Source organism: Delphinapterus leucas, chromosome 14 (genome assembly GCF_059928025.1).
Source record: "Delphinapterus leucas isolate spDelLeu-1000000601 "Yukka" chromosome 14, BTC_Dleu_Yukka2, whole genome shotgun sequence".
NCBI classification, from domain to species: domain Eukaryota; kingdom Metazoa; phylum Chordata; class Mammalia; order Artiodactyla; family Monodontidae; genus Delphinapterus; species Delphinapterus leucas.
Window position 1 is genome coordinate 1,361,715 of NC_143142.1, and position 17,968 is coordinate 1,379,682.

Below are 17,968 nucleotides of genomic sequence, written 5' to 3' on the forward strand. Positions count from 1 at the left end.
GACATCCCCCAAGGCTGTTTTTAGCCACCTTCTCTTCATAAACTCTTCCTTGGGATTCCGTGGTCCAAGCACTACGTGAGTAACTTCCATCTCTGCGTCTCTACCCGACTCCTTCCCAGACTCCATAGCAAGTCTCTGATGCTACAAGGTCTTCTAAGCTAAGAAGGAATCACGACGCAGGATCTTGCAAACCAAGCAGACCGTCAGATCCACTACACGGCCCCTCACTCAGTCAACAGAGTCCACATCTGTGCGAGCTGGAGAAGGTAATAGGGCTGCTGGTGCTGGGTGATGGGGGATAAATTCCCCCGATCGTCAGCTGATGGCTGGGATCCCTCATCAAAGAAATAAGTGGCTCAGAACTGCGCCCGGAGGATAAAGGCATTTTTAGCAGAGTGGAGCCCGTGTATCACAGCCGAGATTTACTTACAGCATGAGGCTGACCTCATTCTAGTGGCCCATCTAGTGGCCCATTTAATCTGAACTAAATTGTTTCCAAGATAAGGGCAAACACCCCATTGCCCTGCTGCCCCCTCTGAGGAGAGCCCAGAGGCTCCATCTGCAGTAGGAGAGGCCGGAGCAGAACCTCAGAGCTCTCAGCTCCCTGTCTCTGAGGAGGCCAAGACGTCATCAGGATAAACTGATACTAATAGGGACGGTTCAGTGTGAAGAAATCTTCCGGGAGTTGCTACTCCAGAGATTCCCAGATGTCAGCACGGGCATCACCCAGAGGGGGCTTGTTGAAACCCAGGCCGCAGGGCCCCACGGCCAGGGCTTCTGCTCGAGCAGGTCTGGAGGACGTCTCCAGTGTCCATGAAAATAGTCAATAAACGATCTATAGTAAGGATAGAGAAGGGTTTTACTTGAGCCAGACTGAGGACTCCAGCCCAGAAAAGCAGCTGCTCAGATGATCCTGAGGACGGCTCCTGAGAAGCACGTGTTTCAGCACAGTTTTATGTCTTGTCAGAAAATAACGTCAAACAAGTCAAAGATACATTCCTTCAAGTTTTCAAAAAAAACAGACCAGCGCATACACAGCGCGTCAGTGTGGCCTTGGCACCTGGGAAGGGAGTCGTATCATTGAGGAAGGACCAGTCCTGTCATCCCGGGAAGGGAGCCATTTATTTTTAGCGCGGACATCCTTCTGGCCCGCGTGCGCTTTTCTTTAATAGTGAAGAAAGCAGATGCACAACGTGTGTTTAATAGGCCATAAACGAGCTGGTTTTGTTAGCATAAAATCAAGTTAACTCATGCATGAGGCGGAATGACTTCCCCACGCCTCGATGCGTGAACATTTCTTTGAGCACTAACGAGTTCCCAGGTGATGCTCATGCAGCTGGTCCAGGGCCCCACTCTGAGAACCAAGGGGTTTGATGCCAGAGGAGCCACGTTCCAAGATGGCACCGGACCCAGTGCCGTGATCTCCTCGTAAAGGTCAGATCCAAAGAGCAGGTCCCGCAGGGCTCTCACTGGCCTGAGGCGCTCGTGAAGCGTTCCTGGGAGCCGGGGCCCCGGTTAACCTGTGGGCAGAGACGCCCTGGCCAGCGTCCCTCTCCCACCCTGTGCCTTCCGCTGGCCGAGACTCGGGGTCTTACCCGTCTGAAGCACGTGACCCAAGCTGCCATTAGCTTTATTTAGCGTCACGTGACCCATTCCCCACATGTCGGTGTGAGGCTACTTCCTGCGCACTCAGTTGACGGATTTGTCTGGCAAACTGGATTATCTTCAGACATCCCTCATCCTCCCAGGCGCACGCTTCACATCCCTCCCCTCCCTCCAGGACCCGCGACTCTGTCTCACACGTCACACGTGGGGCTCCTCTTCCGGCTTCTCCAACCCCTTCGCTGGACTGGGAGCTCCGTGAGAGCAGAGCCATCGTCACTGGTTTCCTCTACTGCTGTCCCCACAGCTGGATCAGTCCCTGGCACATAGAGGCGCTCAGTGACCACCTGGCGAACGAACGGATTTCTCCAGCTTCTAAAGCCACGATTGGACCTCGTTCCCGAGTCGGAGGTGTGCTTTCAGGAGAATGTCACGCAAGTCCTCGGCAAAACCAAAGTGGACAGGTCCTGGCAGAACCTCCTTGGTCTCAGTGCTGTGGCCCGCGTGTCCTCCGAATGGTGGTGGACGTGAGTTTTAGGTACAGTGACCACCATATAGGGCACCTACCCGGCACGTAGCAACCGTGTGCAGATGTGCTCGGGAAGCCATGGAAATGCGCCAACAGGACCCAGCCCGACGACGGGGGAACATCTGGGCTAATAGCACCCACGGCACGTGTGTCTGAGCCCCAAGAGAAAGAGGCTGGAACCAAGCACGGTGTGTGCATCATACTCGGCCTCGCAATAACCCGTGACACAGTTTGCAGGTGAGGAAACTGAGGCTCGGGGAGGCTGGCCACACAAGTGCCTGTAGACCCGAGGGCTGTTCCCACACATCAGCTCTCAGGGAAGCTGCAGCCCGAGTGTTTTCGTGAAGTTAACACTTAAAATAAAACACCCGAATCTGGGAAAGAGCATATCATGAATTATTCAGCTTCAGTCTTTAGATCCTAGAAAATCCAGATTTGAAAGGAGCAGCCGCTGAGGGATACGTATCAAATGTGCAACTTTTAAAGTGATGGTTTATTTAAACCAAAGTAAAGCAATGAATGATAAGATTTTGGGAAAATTCCTCTAGTCGAAGCCCTCTGACGACTCTTGTTAACAGGGCCAGAGCTGTCAGGTCCCTTGCCAACGGCAGAAGGAGCGGGGTCCCTGCAGGAGAGGAACACGAAGCAGGCGGGGGACGCCGTCCACATGCAAGAGACTCCCCGATGCCGGGCCTCCTCTCCCAAGGCTGCGCCTGTGGGTGTGCTGCCAGCTCCTCTCACAGGGCACAGCCCTTGAAGGTCTTGAGAAGCTGAAAACAGCCCAGAGGGGCTAAGGCCACTTGTCACCTTACGTACCCCAGGGTTTGGAATTCATTCCAGGATAATTATCGATTTTACTGCAGACATGTTTACTGTTTTTCCTTTTAGATCCAAAAAGATATGACGTAACTAAAGTAAATTTAATTGCGCCAGTGCCGGTATTTAAAATGTTTTTAGTTTAAGTTCTGTAAAACGGAAAAGACCCTTCGTGACAAACTCTCAGTGCGGTGCAGCCAGCGTCCTGGGAAGTCACGCCCTGTCACCACCCCTCCCCCAACTCCAGCCCCAGGACAAGGCTCCCCCGTGTGCTCTGTCCCCTGGCTCCAGGGCAGGTTTGCCCACATGCCCCCTCTTGTTCTGGAAGGAAAGGCCTCATCCTGGGTGTGACGTCCACTTACTTGTCGTGCCCACCAGCATCGATGCTCTGAATGTTCACAGTGGCCCCCAAATTCCCTGTGAGGAACCAGCTCCCCCTCAACTTTCTGGCACCATGGTTTGGGGGTGCTGACTGTCCCTCAGAGCCAGAGTGGACCCTGTGACTCAGGTCCAGGTTAGCTGGTGACTTCCGTCCACTGTGCCTGGTTCAGGGATGGGCATGTGGCCCAGCCTGAGTCACCAGGCAAAGGGGATATATATATGTATATTCAACCAGAGCAAGTGTGGCATCCGGTTTGTTGGCCGGTGCCCTACTGGCTTCAGAGTTGGCGTCGATCACCAGCCTCCCCTGGCGGCACCTGCTGGAGACCCGGCCAAAGCGCAGCGAGCCGTGTGTGCTGAGCAACGCCACAGCCGCTGTACAGGCCTGGGTCCCCGGGCCACCAGTGTGACCTCACGCCAGCCGTGGGGACCTTTGCTCACTGGGACGTGGGTGACGACTCGGCTGCCCACGGGAAAGGCTCCGAGGAGGCGGCCGTGGGCTCTGTGCAGGAGCGCTGAGGAAGACGGACAGGAGTCCTGGCCAGCATCCCTTTCGGCCCTGCAGCCTGCCAGACTCAGCCCCAGGGGCAGCACGCTCGCTGACGGGCGTTAAAGCTCTTTGGTTACACGGCTTCACGTTCAGCTGGAATCATGTCTCACTTTTTCATGTGCACTTGTAAGGTTTTCCCATCATGTCTCAAAGTAAAGGCTTTAAGAAAGAAAGAAAGAATGGCCAACAGAAACATGAAAAGATACTCAATGGCACCCATTATTAGAGAAATGCAAATCAAAACTACAGTGAGGTACCGCCTCACACCGGTCAGAATGGCCATCATCAAAAAGTCTACAAATGACAAATGCTGGAGAGGGTGTGGAGAGAAGGGAACCCTCCTACACTGTTGGTGGGGAGGTAAGCTGGTGCAGCTACTATGGAGAACAGTATGGAGGTTCCTTAAAAAACTACAAATAGAACTACCATACGACCCAGCAATCCCACTCCTGGGCATATACCCTGAGAAAACCATAATTCAAAAAGAGTCATGTACCAAAATATTCACTGCAGCTCTATTCACAGTAGCCAGGACATGGAAGCAACCTAAGTGTCCATCGACAGAGGAATGGATAAAGAAGATGTGGTACATATATACAGTGGAATATTACTCAGCCATAAAAAGAATGAAATAATGCCATTTGCAGGACCATGGATGGACATAGAGATTGTCATACTGAGTGAAGTAAGTCAGACAGAGAAAGACAAATACCATATGATATCACTGATATGTGGAATCTAAAAAAAATGATACAAATGAACTTATTTACAAAACAGAAATAGACTCAGACATAGAAAACAAACTTACGGCTACCAAAGGGGAAAGTGGGGGAGGGATAAATTCGGAGGTTGGGGTTAACAGATACACGCTCTCATATGTAAAATAAACAACAAGGACCAATTGTATAACACAGGGAGCTATACTCAGTATCTTGTAATAACCTATAATGGAACGGAACCTGAAAAAGAATCTATATATGTGTGTGTGTGTGTGTGTGTGTGTATAACTGAATCACTTTGCTGTACACCTGAAACTAACACAACTTTGTAAATCAACTATAGTTCAATAAAAAAATAGATTAAAAAAAAAGAAAATGATTTTGCCTAGTGCAGTACCCATTTCTCCTTTCTCGCCCATTCCAAGGCTATGGATTCTCACAGCAGAGGGCTCTTCATCTTATACCTAACCGTCCCTCCTTGCTGGGAACCTGCTGGGAGGCTCCTGTTGGGGGCTGGGGGCTGGGAGGCTCCCCTTGGGGGTCTGGTGGCTGGGAGGCTCCCTTTGGGGGCTGGGGGCCGGCCGGGGCTGTGAGGGTCTCTGGCAGAGGCTCTAGCACAAAGTGTCCCCTCCCGTGGGCATCTCTCCAGGGTCCTGAACAGGAGCCTGACCAGGCAGGTGACAGCAGGGGAAGTGAGGCCCCGCCACGTCCTTCCGCTACAGGGTCCACAGCTGGATTCGGGGCTGTGCTGTATTCAGGGAATTTTAGTTTCTGAAATATCCGAGGTCATTTGGAAAACCTAACTTGTTTCCTGTGAACATCTCAGCAGTGTCCTCAGGGACAGGAGGAAAGGAGATTAACCGTGAGAGTTCTAGTGATTCAGGAAAGGGGATGGAGAAACCACGGAGCCTGGGACCTAGGAAATAGGTGGCCACTCGTGACATATATATGTGTATATATTTATGAACGTATATATGTGTGTGTGTGTGTGTAATATACATAGGGAGAGACGGAGAGAGAGGGAGCGGCAGAGAGAGATGGAGAGAGACAGACTCGAATACTCTGCGTGGCCCCTGAAGCCTCATCACAGGCAACTCCGCAGGGGAGCTCAGCGTTCTTGTCATAACAGCCTTTGCCCCTGAAGCCCAGAAAACTTGCCTCTGCCCGACCTCTCATTCAGCTTGAACTAGATGTCTTGTTGAACCAGTGGATTATACAGATTTCTGTACATAGACATCTGTGATGGAGCCACTGAAAAGAATAATAAATTATAGCAAAGTATTTTGCAAACATGAAAGTGTGCTTCCGTGATTAATAAGGGATTTACAGGTCTTTGGTTATTTCCTGGCCTCTCTATCTAAGACCCAGAAGAAAATACTTTAATAATGGTTAAGCTGTTCGCGTTACTGACTGTTACAATTCATCATCATGCCGATCTATCCAGGGATTTTGCTGTGTTTTATTTCTCTACGTTGCGCCCTCTCTCGCCTGGGTCTGTCTGGTTTCCCCTGGCGCACATACCTCCTCACCGTGGTGGGACAACCACATTAGCTGTGACATTGTGAGAGGAGGTGCAGCGGCCCCCGGGCTCCAGCCCCGCGCCAGTGTGTGATTAAGAGGGACAGTGGCTGTAAGTGAAACCAACCTAGTGTTTTAGGAAAATTCAAAACAGAAGCCGGCCTGACCCTCTGCTCTGTTTCATGCGTCCCGCTCCTGGCATCCTGGCTGGAGGTGCCCCCCTGACCTACTGCCCATCAGAAAAGCTCCGGGTGAGGCTGTATGAATACCCTGGGTATTTCACCAAGTCAGCATCTTCCTGTTAGAACTGCCCGTAAGCTACTTATACCAGATGTGGAATAAGTCACTGGAAGAATAATTCAGGGGTTGCATTGCAACTCTAGGTGAAGATGAAGACCCCACTGCCTTGGGATGCTGGAACATTGATAAAACGTGGCATTTCTATCTGTCCAATTATTTAAACTAGATAGGATTCTTGTTTTTTTGTCTTGTTTTCTCGTCTCATCAAAAGCTGCTTTCAAAACTGTGTTCGGAATTATGGTTTACATTCAGAAAGGTAGAGAGCAGACGAGCGTGTAGCTCCCACCCAGACAATATGGAAAAACGCCGGACAGATTGCAAATCAACAGCTTTTCTTGACTCCCTTAAAGAGCTGAGGTTTCACAGCAGACAACTCTCCTGAAATGGAGAGAGACAGACAGACAGACGCTTGCAGAGAGAAAAGGGGCCAGCACTTGGTGAAATGGACAGTGCCAAAGGAAGCTGGTAGGAAGATTAAACTCAAAGTTTAACAAATTGCTAAGAGTTGAGCGTGGGAAAGTTGAAATGCACGACAAAACAGTGCACCAGGGATGGCGGAGAGGCGCTGGGCATATAATGTTACATCGTCTCACACTTCAAGGGAAGCCCTATACTCTTATTTGAACATGGATTCAGATTATTTAAAAGTGAAAAGTTACAAACCATAGTTCAACCACGAAAAATATTTTTAAATGAGGTATAAATAATGTCAATTGAGGAGATAAAATGGGATAATAACAAATGTTCAGTTAGACTAAAGAGAAGGCAAAAAAGGAGGGAAAAAAGAAAGAACAAGAGGAACAGAGAACAACTAGCAAGACGGCTGATATGAATCCTACTCCATCAATCGTCATTTTTAATGTGAGTGGTGAAAACTCACCAGTTAACACCCAGAGATCGTCATATTGGATAAAAATAAGCAAGAACTGACTATAAACCATCAAAAAGAAGCCCACTTTAAACATAAAAACATCTGTTAGGAGTAAAAGGAGGGAGGAAGGTATACCATGCAAACAGCAAACAAGAGAAAGCTGGAATGAATATCCCGATTCCAGGCAAAGTGGACTTGAGAACAAGGACATGTCCAGGGATGAGCAGGCCATTTTACAGGGTGATAAAAGGGTGCGCTCTCCTAGAAGACATAACAGTCCTAAACAGCTGTGTGCCTAACAACACAACTTCAAATTGCACGAAGTAAAAACTGATAGAACTGAAAGGAAAAATTGGCAAACCCACAGTTAGGGTAGGAGACGTCAGCACTCCGCTCTCAGCCACCGTAAAACAAGGAGGCAGGAAAGCAGTGAGGATACTGACGACCCGAACAGCGTCGTCAAGCGACTCGACTTAACAGATGTTCCAGAACACTACACAGTAACAGCAGGATAAAGTCGTTCTCAGGCGCACACAGAACTTTCACTGAGTCAGACCATATGCGGGCCATGAAAATTAGAGACTGTCAGTCGTGAAAGGACATTCTTGAACCGTTATGAAATTAAACTAGAAATCAATACCTGGAAAATCCCTGAATATTTGGAAATTGAACAACGCATTTCTAAAGAAGCCACGTGTCAAAGAGGAAGCCTCAAGATTAAATCCACACATATATGATATCATGCACACATGTATGAAACCATAAACACACACACACGTGAAAATTGCATTTAACGCAGGCACTGGGGGGTTCAGACCGTCACAAGCACACAGTGAAAAGAAGAAACTGTACCGGCTGCCCCGAGGCTGAGGCTGCAGACTGTGAGGGACGGGCCCCTGGGTCTCTGCGGGGGTGGGGTGGGGGCGGTGAAATGCAGAGGGGTGGACACATGAGTGCCTTTTGTTATCTGTCCATACACTGTTTACCGAGGGTCCCCCATGCTCAGTGTCCAGACCCCCTGGTGAGGAAGACGGCCGTCTCTGGAGGTGGGAGCCCATCAGAATGTGAAATCTCCCCGCTGACCCCTCTGCAGAGGACCCAGGGGCTGTTGTCCCAGGTGATGGATGTTAACCCCTTGGGAGCAGGTGGGGCGGGGCGGAGGTAACGCCCCCTCTGGAAGAACAGCAGGGCTCCAGCGAGCCTGGAGGACATGGGATGCGGGACCCTGCTGCTGGACCCCTCGGTGTGGTGGGTGGTAGGGAAGGATCCAGGCAGGGCCGCCTCGGATCCCCCGCCGTCACTGACCAAAGTCAGAGGAAACAGCTCAGCCGGGGAGTCTGGGAGGGGGCGATGCTGCCGGGCCCTGCAGACCTGGGGGGTTAAGTCAGCACAGAGAGACAGCAGGGCGAGGCCTTCCACACTCACTTACTCCCCTTCCACCCTTGCCACTGCCTGCGCTCTGACCAGGAGCGTTGAACTGGCGGGGGGACTGGAGTCGGGTCTGAGCCCGAGCCTCCGCCTGGGTGACGAGGCGAGTGGTCCTCCCGGACCCCAGGGGCAGGAAGGGAGGGCGCCCCGGGGTCGCTCACGGGAGCCTCTGTCACCCTGTGAAAGGCTGGGTGGGAAAGTGACTGCAGATGGCCCTCACGCAGCCCTGGGACAGGGCACAGCCTGGAGGGAGAGCTCAGGGACGTGTCACCGCGACAACGCACCACCTCCCGCAGCTGAAAGCAGTTGATGGAAGGACCCGGGCCTGGACTCAGAGCTCGGGGTTAACGCCAAGGACGGACGCCCTGAGACCACAGCCCTTCCTGGAGGAGGTCTCCTTTACGGAACTGCTGTGCCATCGCCCTGGGCTGGCACAACCCCTGCCCTGCGTCCATCTCGTCTGAAGCTCCTGCCCCCAGGAAGCCGTCCTCATTCACGTCCATCCCCAGACGGTGGCTCAGCCTCCAAGGGCGGGGGCCAGGCCATAGGAGTCCAAGATCAGCCACAGTGATGGGCCTGAGCAGTCACCAGGGGACCTGGGCCAAGGGAAGCCTTCAGCCGGGCCCCGCCCAGCTGCCTTTCTCCACCTGCTGCCTCGGGGGTTTGCACCCAGGTTAGGGAGTTTCTACCCCATCGCTCAGTTCAGGGCAGCTACTACAAGAGCTTCTACCAGCGTCCTGTCTGATCAGCACCGGACGTTGCTGTGATTTTATCAGCACGGTGAACCCAGAAGCGGGTTTCTTTGGGTGAAAAGTCTAGCTTATTAACTAACACCCCAGGCCTTAGAAATGCATTCTTACTGGTCACGAGGGGACTGGCTAACATATTTTGGAGACACCACCCCCAAATCTGACACATACAGGTAAAGGGACCAGCAGGACAGGTGGTCTGCACCCACGGTCCCTATGCAGTTCTGGGTCCATCTTGTGGACCAGAGGATGCTGTGGGGTGGTGCTGAGCAGGAAGTAAAGGCCCTGCTTGTGGGATGTCAGGTAGGCCCTGCCTGCAGGGGAGGCTGGATCTCCAGCAAGGAGATCTGGGGTTTTCACGGGCTCTCAAGAGGGCTTGACCTGGGCCTTCAGTGTCTGCCCCCGAGTAAGTGTGGGTAATACACGACCATCTGCGTGTCAGGGTTGGTCTGGGCCTGGCTTCATCATAACCTGGGAGGAGGGCTGTGTGAGAGCACGTGACCCTCATCATCTCAGACTTTCTGGAAGTAGCGGTCACGCATCAAAATAACCGAACCCTTGTCCATGACCAAATCGGCTCAGATCACGTCACAACCATCCCAACTCCCTGAGGCTTTCTGCAGGCTACTGGCAGTCCGTCCGTCCCCACCTCACAGCCCGCAGGAAGCCGCAGGAGGGGCTGGAGGTGTGCTGCTCCCTGAGGCAGTAGCTGTTTAGATTCCTGAAGAGGGTTCCGGACGGGGAAGGTGGTGGAGGATTTGGTCCGAAATGAGATTGCCTTTAACCATCGACAGCTTATGAGATGCGATTCCAGGAACTCAGGCAGGACTACCATCTTCCTCTCCAGAGCATCAGAACCGCCAAGAGCCCGGGGTCCCTGAGACACGTCACCTCCCTGGATCTGGGGGCAGCCCCGGGGGCCTGGCACACCCGCCAGGATCTGGTGAGGCACACGGCGCATCCTCACGGACGCAGGACGTGGACGGCCCTGCGGGGCCGCCTGGTCACTCACTCACGCCTGCTCACCCAGCACAGCCCCCTGACAGCACAGCACCGCCCCCCGTAACCCCACGGCGCCCCTGAGGCAGGCGCTGTGATGACCCCACCCTGCAGAGGAGGAAGCTGAGGCCCAGGGACGTTCGGGGACCCAAGTCCACGCCTGCGCCCTGCCTTGCTGCCCGCGTCCTCCCCTGAGACCTCCTGGACCAGGAGACACGAAATGCCCCAGACAGGTGACAGCGCCTGTAAGAGGCTCATTCTCGTCTGGAACCCAGAGCCTGGAGAAAAGAGCCTCCCGTCTGAGGACGCGGCACTTAACATGGAAACACACGGCGAGTCTGGTGGTCCCTCTGCAAAGGGGCAGCTCCAACCCAGGCTCCCTGGGAGGGTGGGGATTCTGCAAGAGGAAGCTTGTGCTTTCCACCATTTTCGTGCAGAAGGTTAAGTGGGTGAGGACCTTCAGATCCCCGGTCCTCCCCAGACACTCAGGGAGCTTCGGGACCTTTGCTGGGTCATACACAGACACAGACCCTTGAGTCCAGACACCACGCACTTGTGCACGGCCCGGAGGCCACAAGCTCCCTACGGGATAAAGGGATAAAATGGAACAAATGCCACTGAGATGTGTCTGAGGAGAACATTCTTCTTTTAATTAGCGCCTCAACTTCGGAAACATTCCAGGACTGCAAGGAATGGGCCAGAACAATGTTTGTTTAATCGTTCTTGTTTCAGTTCGCACTCAGCGCTTTCTGTAAGTGCTTCACCTCCAGAGCATCCTTTCCTTACAGCAGAAAAGGTCAGATTCCTCCTATTTTAGCAATTCATCTGGAAAATGATCTCTTCCTAAAGCTGTAACAATTGTTCACTCCCTCTCTTTTTAAATGCTTTCAATGATGTTTCATTGTTTCCTCACTGAGAAACTTTCATCATTGTGATTCACCAGCTTGTCTGAAGAGAGGGATTAGCTTCTTAAAGACATTTGAGGCAAAATCTCAAAAAAAAAAAAGAAAACAAAAATGTTCTGGTAATGAATAATTTCTCTGGGTCTTGGAGAGACCTGGGCCCACACCACCATCCCATCTCCTTTCTGATTCAACATTCATAAGCTATATTTTCAAAATGGCAGCAGGAGATGTTGGACCCTATTAATTCCTACCCCATCCTACCGAAACAATGGGAATCCTAAGCCCCACCTGCCTGTGGCACAGCAAATCACATTCATCTAACTCATTCACTTGACTGTAATTTATTGAGCACTTACTGTACACCAGCTCTGTGCCGACCACCCCAAATCAGCGACAGGGTCACACAATTGTGTGTGACCAGATGTGTGTGTCTGAGCTGGTCTTGCCTCCCAGTCCTCCTGGCCCTTCCTGCCCAGGGCTTGCAAAGAAACACAAGCCAAAACAAAGGAAAAAGCAGCCTTAAATACCCCCCAGCCATCCCCACATGGAACGATGCTCTGGACCAACACAGTGGACATCCAGACCCTGAGGTGACCTCGCCCACGGAGGTCACGATAGTCCGCAGGGTCAGGCAGCACACGGGTCCTCCTGCCTGACTTCACACCCTCTCTGCAGCTGTCCCAGGCCGACGATGGGGACGTGATACAGACCAAGACACGAGAACCTGCAAAACGTCAGAGCAGGAAAGCATGTTGGCCGACTCAGGTTCCCTTCCAGTCCTCCTTCCTTCCATTCCTGAAGCACGACCTTGACACTCGACAGATGCAGACATAATGTGCTAAGAGCTGGGATCACAGAGCAGATGTGAGATGAGACACAGCCCTTCCGAGAGCCCAGAGTCTAACCACACAGACACCACGCGCACACCCCAGGAGCCGTGTCAGCGTGGATGGCCCGGGACAGCGGGACCTGCAGGGGGGAGGGGGGGCAGGAAGCAGGCCAGCCGGCAGGAGGCCTGAGGAGGAAGGAAGGGGCACACGACGGGCTGGACTTGAAGGGCGACGGCCACCTGCTGGTGCTGCTGGGTCTACACCAAGTCCTCCTCCTTCTAGAAGCCGAACCTGCGTCCTCCTCGGTGAACCATCACCCCCATCATTCCGTGCGGTCGGGGGTTTGGATCCCCTCCCGATCTAAGACAGCGACCTGACCCGAGCCCGGATAACTGCTTCATCAAATCCCCCTGCCAGAGATCTCCCCAGGGACAGGCATGTAGCAGTGCGTGGACCAATGAGACACAGTTCTGGAGTTTTCATTGAAACTGTTGAGAAAGAAAAATGCTGAGCTTCTGAGAAGACGCAGGTGCTAGTGAGACTCAGACCCAGGCAGCTATCTTGGTACCATATGCAAAGCAGCAAAGCACAAATGGAGAAATCTATGTGAGAGTGCAAAAAGAAGACAAAATCCTGAGAACGTGACTTGAGCCCCCAGATACACTGTGCAGCTCAGAGGCTTTTATGAGCTAATGTGAATCTCAGACAGGGAGGCTGAGAGGCAGCGGTTCCCGCCCCAGCTGTCTGGGGACTTTGTTCTGGAGAGCACACATCGGAAACTCACCTCCATCCCCACCCCTTCCACACGCACACGAGGATTCTGAGGACCTTGACTGAGAATCTGGCTTATTTCTGAAAAGAACACTTCCAGCTGCTCAGAAAGCAGTGGTGCCTGCCCAGGGCCTCTGTCCGATCAGCGCCCTGAGCACCGCCTCTCCCTCTGCTCCCCTGCAGGGAAGGGAGGGGGGAGAAGAGACAGCAAAGGGTCCCTTTCCACCCACTGACCCTCCCCTCCAGAGGGTGGTCAGGAGAAAGGGCTCCTGACCAGGACACTGCATCTCTCAGATCCCTGGAAAAAGGAGGGAGACAAAAGAAACCCCCTGAGTCAGTACTTGGGACTATTTGTGCCTCAGTGGCCAAGGGTCCCACCTGCCAGAGGATGTGCCTGGGGAGTCTCAGTTGGTCCCTCCAGGCAGCAGGAGGAGGAGGAGGGGGAGGGGAGGGGAAGGGGGAGGAGGGGGAAGGGGAGGGGAAGGGGGAGGGGGAGGGAAGGGGATGGGGATGGGGAGGGGAGGGGAGGGGATGGGGATGGGGAGGGGAGGGGAGGGGAAGGGGGAGGGGGAGGGGAGGGGAGGGGAGGGGGAGGGGAGGGGAGGGGAGGGGAGGGGGAGGGGAGGGGAGGGGAGGGGAGGGGAGGGGGAGGGGAGGGGAGGGGAGGGGAAGGAGGGGGAAGGGGGAGGAGGGGGAAGGGGAGCGGGAGGGGAAGGGGGAGGAGGGGGAGGGGAGGGGGAGGGGAAGGGGGAGGAGGGGGAGGGGAAGGGGGAGGGGAGGGGAAGGGGAGGGAGGGGAGGGGAGGGGAGGGGGAGGGGGAGGGGAGGGGAGGGGGAGGGGAGGGGAGGGGAGGGAAAGGGAAGGGGGAGGGGGAGGGGAGGGGGAGGGGGAGGGGAGGGGAAGGGGAGGGGAGGGGAGGGGAGGGGAGGGGGAGGGGAGGGGAAGGGGAGGGAGGGGAGGGGAAGGGAGGGGAGGGGAGGGGAAGGGAGGGAGGGGGGGAGGGGGAGGGGGAGGGGAGGGAAAGGGAAGGGGGAGGGGAGGGGAGGGGGAGGGGAGGGGAGGGAAAGGGAAGGGGGAGGGGAGGGGAGGGGAAGGGGAGGGGAGGGGAGGGGGAGGGGAAGGGGAGGAGGAGGGAAGGGGGAGGGGAGGGGAAGGGGAAGGGGGAGGGGAGGGGTAGGGGAGGGGAAGGGGAAGGGGGAGGGGAGGAGGGGGAAGGGGGAGGGGGAGGGGGGAGGGGGAGGGGGGAGGGGGAGGGGAGGAGGGGGAGGGGAGGGGAGGAGGGGGAGGGGAGGGGAGGAGGGGGAGGAGGGCAGGGGGAGGAGGGGAGGGAAGGGGGAGGGGAGGGGGAGGGGAGGAAGGAAGGAAGCTCCTGGCTCCAGGGGCCCTGGTGGCAGAGTCAGCTCCACAGGCCCTCCTGACTGTCAGCTTTAATTAACCACCTTCCTGGAGAGCTGGCCTGACTCTGCAAGGCTCCTGCTTTACATGTAAGACAGGGCAGCTCATTACAGGAAGTCTGGGGAAGTCAGGAGAAAGGTGTCCAAAATACCAGCAGCACAGCACAAGAAACTGTCATTTTGTCTATTGCCTCTCAGTACTTTTTTTAAAAATTAATTTATTTTTTATTTATTTTGGCCGCGCTGGGTCTTTGTTGCTGTGTGCGGGCTTTCTCTAGTTGCAGCGGGGGGGGGGGCTACTCTTCTTTGTGGTGCACAGGCTTCTCATTGCAGTGGCTTCTCTTGTTGTGGAGCACAGGCTCTAGGTGCATGGGCTTCAGTAGTTGTGGCTCACAGGCTCTAGAGTGCAGGCTCAGTAGTTGTGGTGCACGGGCTTAGTTACTCCGCGGCATGTGGGATCTTCCTGGACCAGGGCTCGAACCCGTGTCCCCTGCACTGGCAGGCGGATTCCTAACCACTGCACCACCAGGGACGTCCCGACAAACAAACACAGTTTTCTGGAACACAGTGAACTGCTAATGTGTCCAAGCTCACTTGGTCCCTCAGCAGCAACACCTCCCTCTGCTCGTCCGTGGCTCAGTTTCCGTGGGATTCTGGAACCAGCCTCCAGTGCACCTGATACGTTGACTTCAGGGATGTGCCCCCAGGATTAAGGATTTGGGAGGCTTTCCCCAATCTCCCTCTAGACAGATTGCTGGCACGGCAACAAGGACTGGAAAAGGATGGGGAGGCTCACTCTGGTCTGCATCAGGAGGGTCCCTCACCTCTTGTCTGGCTGCCACTGCTCAGAAGCCAGATCTTGGGAGGGGCCCAGGGAGGCCCCACAGAGCCAGACCCACCTCCTTGAGGGCTCTGGCAGGCCCAGATGATGCCTGAGCTGTGTGCATGGGCCCTTCATTCTAAGGGACAGGACACCATTGGAGATCAGAGTTGCAATGTGCCCAACTATGGAACTACATTTCCCAGAACCCCCTGGACACATGCTGGTCATGTGACAGAACTCTGACCAACGAAATGCAGACAGGGGAAGAGGATTCCTTTAAGGGGTGGACTCAGGTGGCTGATCCCTTCTGTCATCTACCCTCCCTGTTCTTCTCGCCAGGAATGCAGCTGTGATGTGGGAGGTAGGGCAGCCCTCTTGTAACCACAAGACAGCACAGTGGTGCCCAAACCACACACCACAGCAGGTCCTGAGGGCATCGAGAACTGTCACACCGGCCCTGAACCACCTTCCTCGGATGTCTGACGAGGAGGAAAGTAAATCCCCGTCAGGTCAGGCTCTCGGTTGTCTCTTCCGTTTCTTGCAGCTGAGCACGATCCTTAACAAGAAGAGAAAACACATACTTTTCACCCTCCTAATGATTACCAGGGATCATTAAAAGGGAAAGAGAATGTCAGGCTCTGACAGAACTTAAAGCTATGTATTAGGTCATTTCCTAATCAGGACGCTAACAAGATGCTTTCTCCAGAGACCTGCACCCAGGGAAGGAATGCTTGTGGAGAGCACCGTGGGCCAGCAGAGCCTGCAAGGGCGGCTCTGAACACGGCACACACCCTGACTCACCATCGCCCTGGCCTGGCAGGGAGGGGGCCCCATCACCCTGTTCATGGAGGACTCTGGCCAGAAGCTGAGTGTGTGCCCTGGGTGCCCAGAAGGGTCTGGCAGAGTTTCCCTCCAAGGGGCATTCTCCCAGGAGCCATTCTGGAGCTCCTGGCTGCGAGAAGCCCGTGTCCCAGGAGATGCCTGTGCACCTGAGCAGAGGCGGGAGGGGGAGTTGGAGAGTACTACTGGGTTCAGAGGTCAAATCACAGCCCCAAACTGCACCACGGTCTCTACTTGGGTGACCAGAGTGGAAGCGCCCAGTAGGCTGGAGCTGGGGCCCAGACAAGCCCCACCCCCTCCACCAAGCGTGTCTCTGTGCCTTCAGGAGGTGATTAGGTCATGGGGTGGAGCCCTCATGGGTGGGGTTAGTGCCCTCATTAAAGAGGCCCCAGAGAGCTCCCTCGCCTCTTCTGCCATGTGAGGGTCCAGCCAGCAGTCAGCAGCCTGCAGCCCAGAAGACAGTCTTCCCTGGAACCTAGCCAGGCTTCAGCCTCCAGGACCCTGAGAAATAAATGTCTGCTGGTTGTAGACAAGCAGTCTGTGGGACTTTGTTACAGCGGCCCAGGGGACTAAGACACCGCCCATGATTCCTTTGATCCATGAGGCAGCTCCGAGGCATCCAGTCCATTCCCAGGGCCAAGAGAGGAGCTCCATGCGCATGCCGCAGCCGGTGAGGGGCGGGCTCAGCAGGGGAGAGCACGGCCAGCTCAGGGCAAGTTTCCTCAACTTCAGAACCACTCACGTTCGGGTGTCACGGGTTGGCCTCTCCTGGTTTTATCCAGCTCCCCTGACAGCTGCGGGGACCCTGTCTCACTCGGGCGTTCTCCCTCCTGCGTTCACATCCAGCCACGCTGGCTCCCACCCGGACTCGTGGCGACACCCCTCAAACCTCAGGTTCAGCCTTCTGTCCCCCAGGCTGGCAGCAGCATCCCCTCCCCTGTTGGCTTCCGAGGCACGTGCTCTGGTTTTACTGTGGAACAGACACCAGGCTGCGGTCTGAGCGGGGACCCAGGACACAGTCATTTCACCCAGGGCCCATCCAGGGCCTCCGAGGTCCAGGGGTAGATTCTACTCTCCACCCGCATCAAAAGTGTCCCAGAACTGTTGACTCTGGACCTCCTTCTCGATTGTTCCTCCAGGTGCCTCTTGCCCGTGGAATAAATCACTCATCCCAGACGCCGTGGGTTGAATTTCTCCAAGGCCTTCTGCAGGCCGCATGTCAACATGTTATTCATTCTTCACATGAGAAAAAAGGAGCTGAGCTCGACCTTTTCACACCTCCACCTCGCTCTCTCACTCCTGACTTGTTGGAGAAAAGCCGGGACTCCAGGGAGGCTGGGCTCTGAGCAGCTGGCTTTAGGATGGTGTCCTTTATGACACTGAAGGGTGAGCCACGCCCCTGGCCCTGGCAGTTCTCGTTGGGTCTTGTGTCCAGCGGTCCTTCTCAGGAGACACAGATTTTCCATAATTAGAAAAAACCTCCTTTCCAAGTGACTTAACTGCTTTACAGCGTATGTCCAACCAAAGGAGTTTATAATCAATACAGGTAATCTCTCCCTGTCTCTCTCTCAACTGGTCTTCAACTGGGAAAAATATTGTTTTCAATAACACACACTACAATGCAGACCTCCAAACACACCTCCTTGGATGGAAGATTTGCAGACAATGTTTCTCAGCCGGAGGTGCGGCCCCCGAGGGGATCACATCGCACCCCCCAGGGAGATGACGCTTTCATTTCTGTACGGTTTTGTTTCTGCCAGGAGGCAGCGGAGTTTAAGATGCTGTGAAATGCTGATCTGCCTCACACCTGGCCCGAGGGCTGAGAATGATAACAAGCACGTTTGTGCTCTAACACTTCTCACCGTTTTCCTCAAAGATGATCAGTCCCACTCAGAGTGGAAAGGGGGGGTTTTGGGAGCCCAACCTCTGTATCCCAGGCTGCC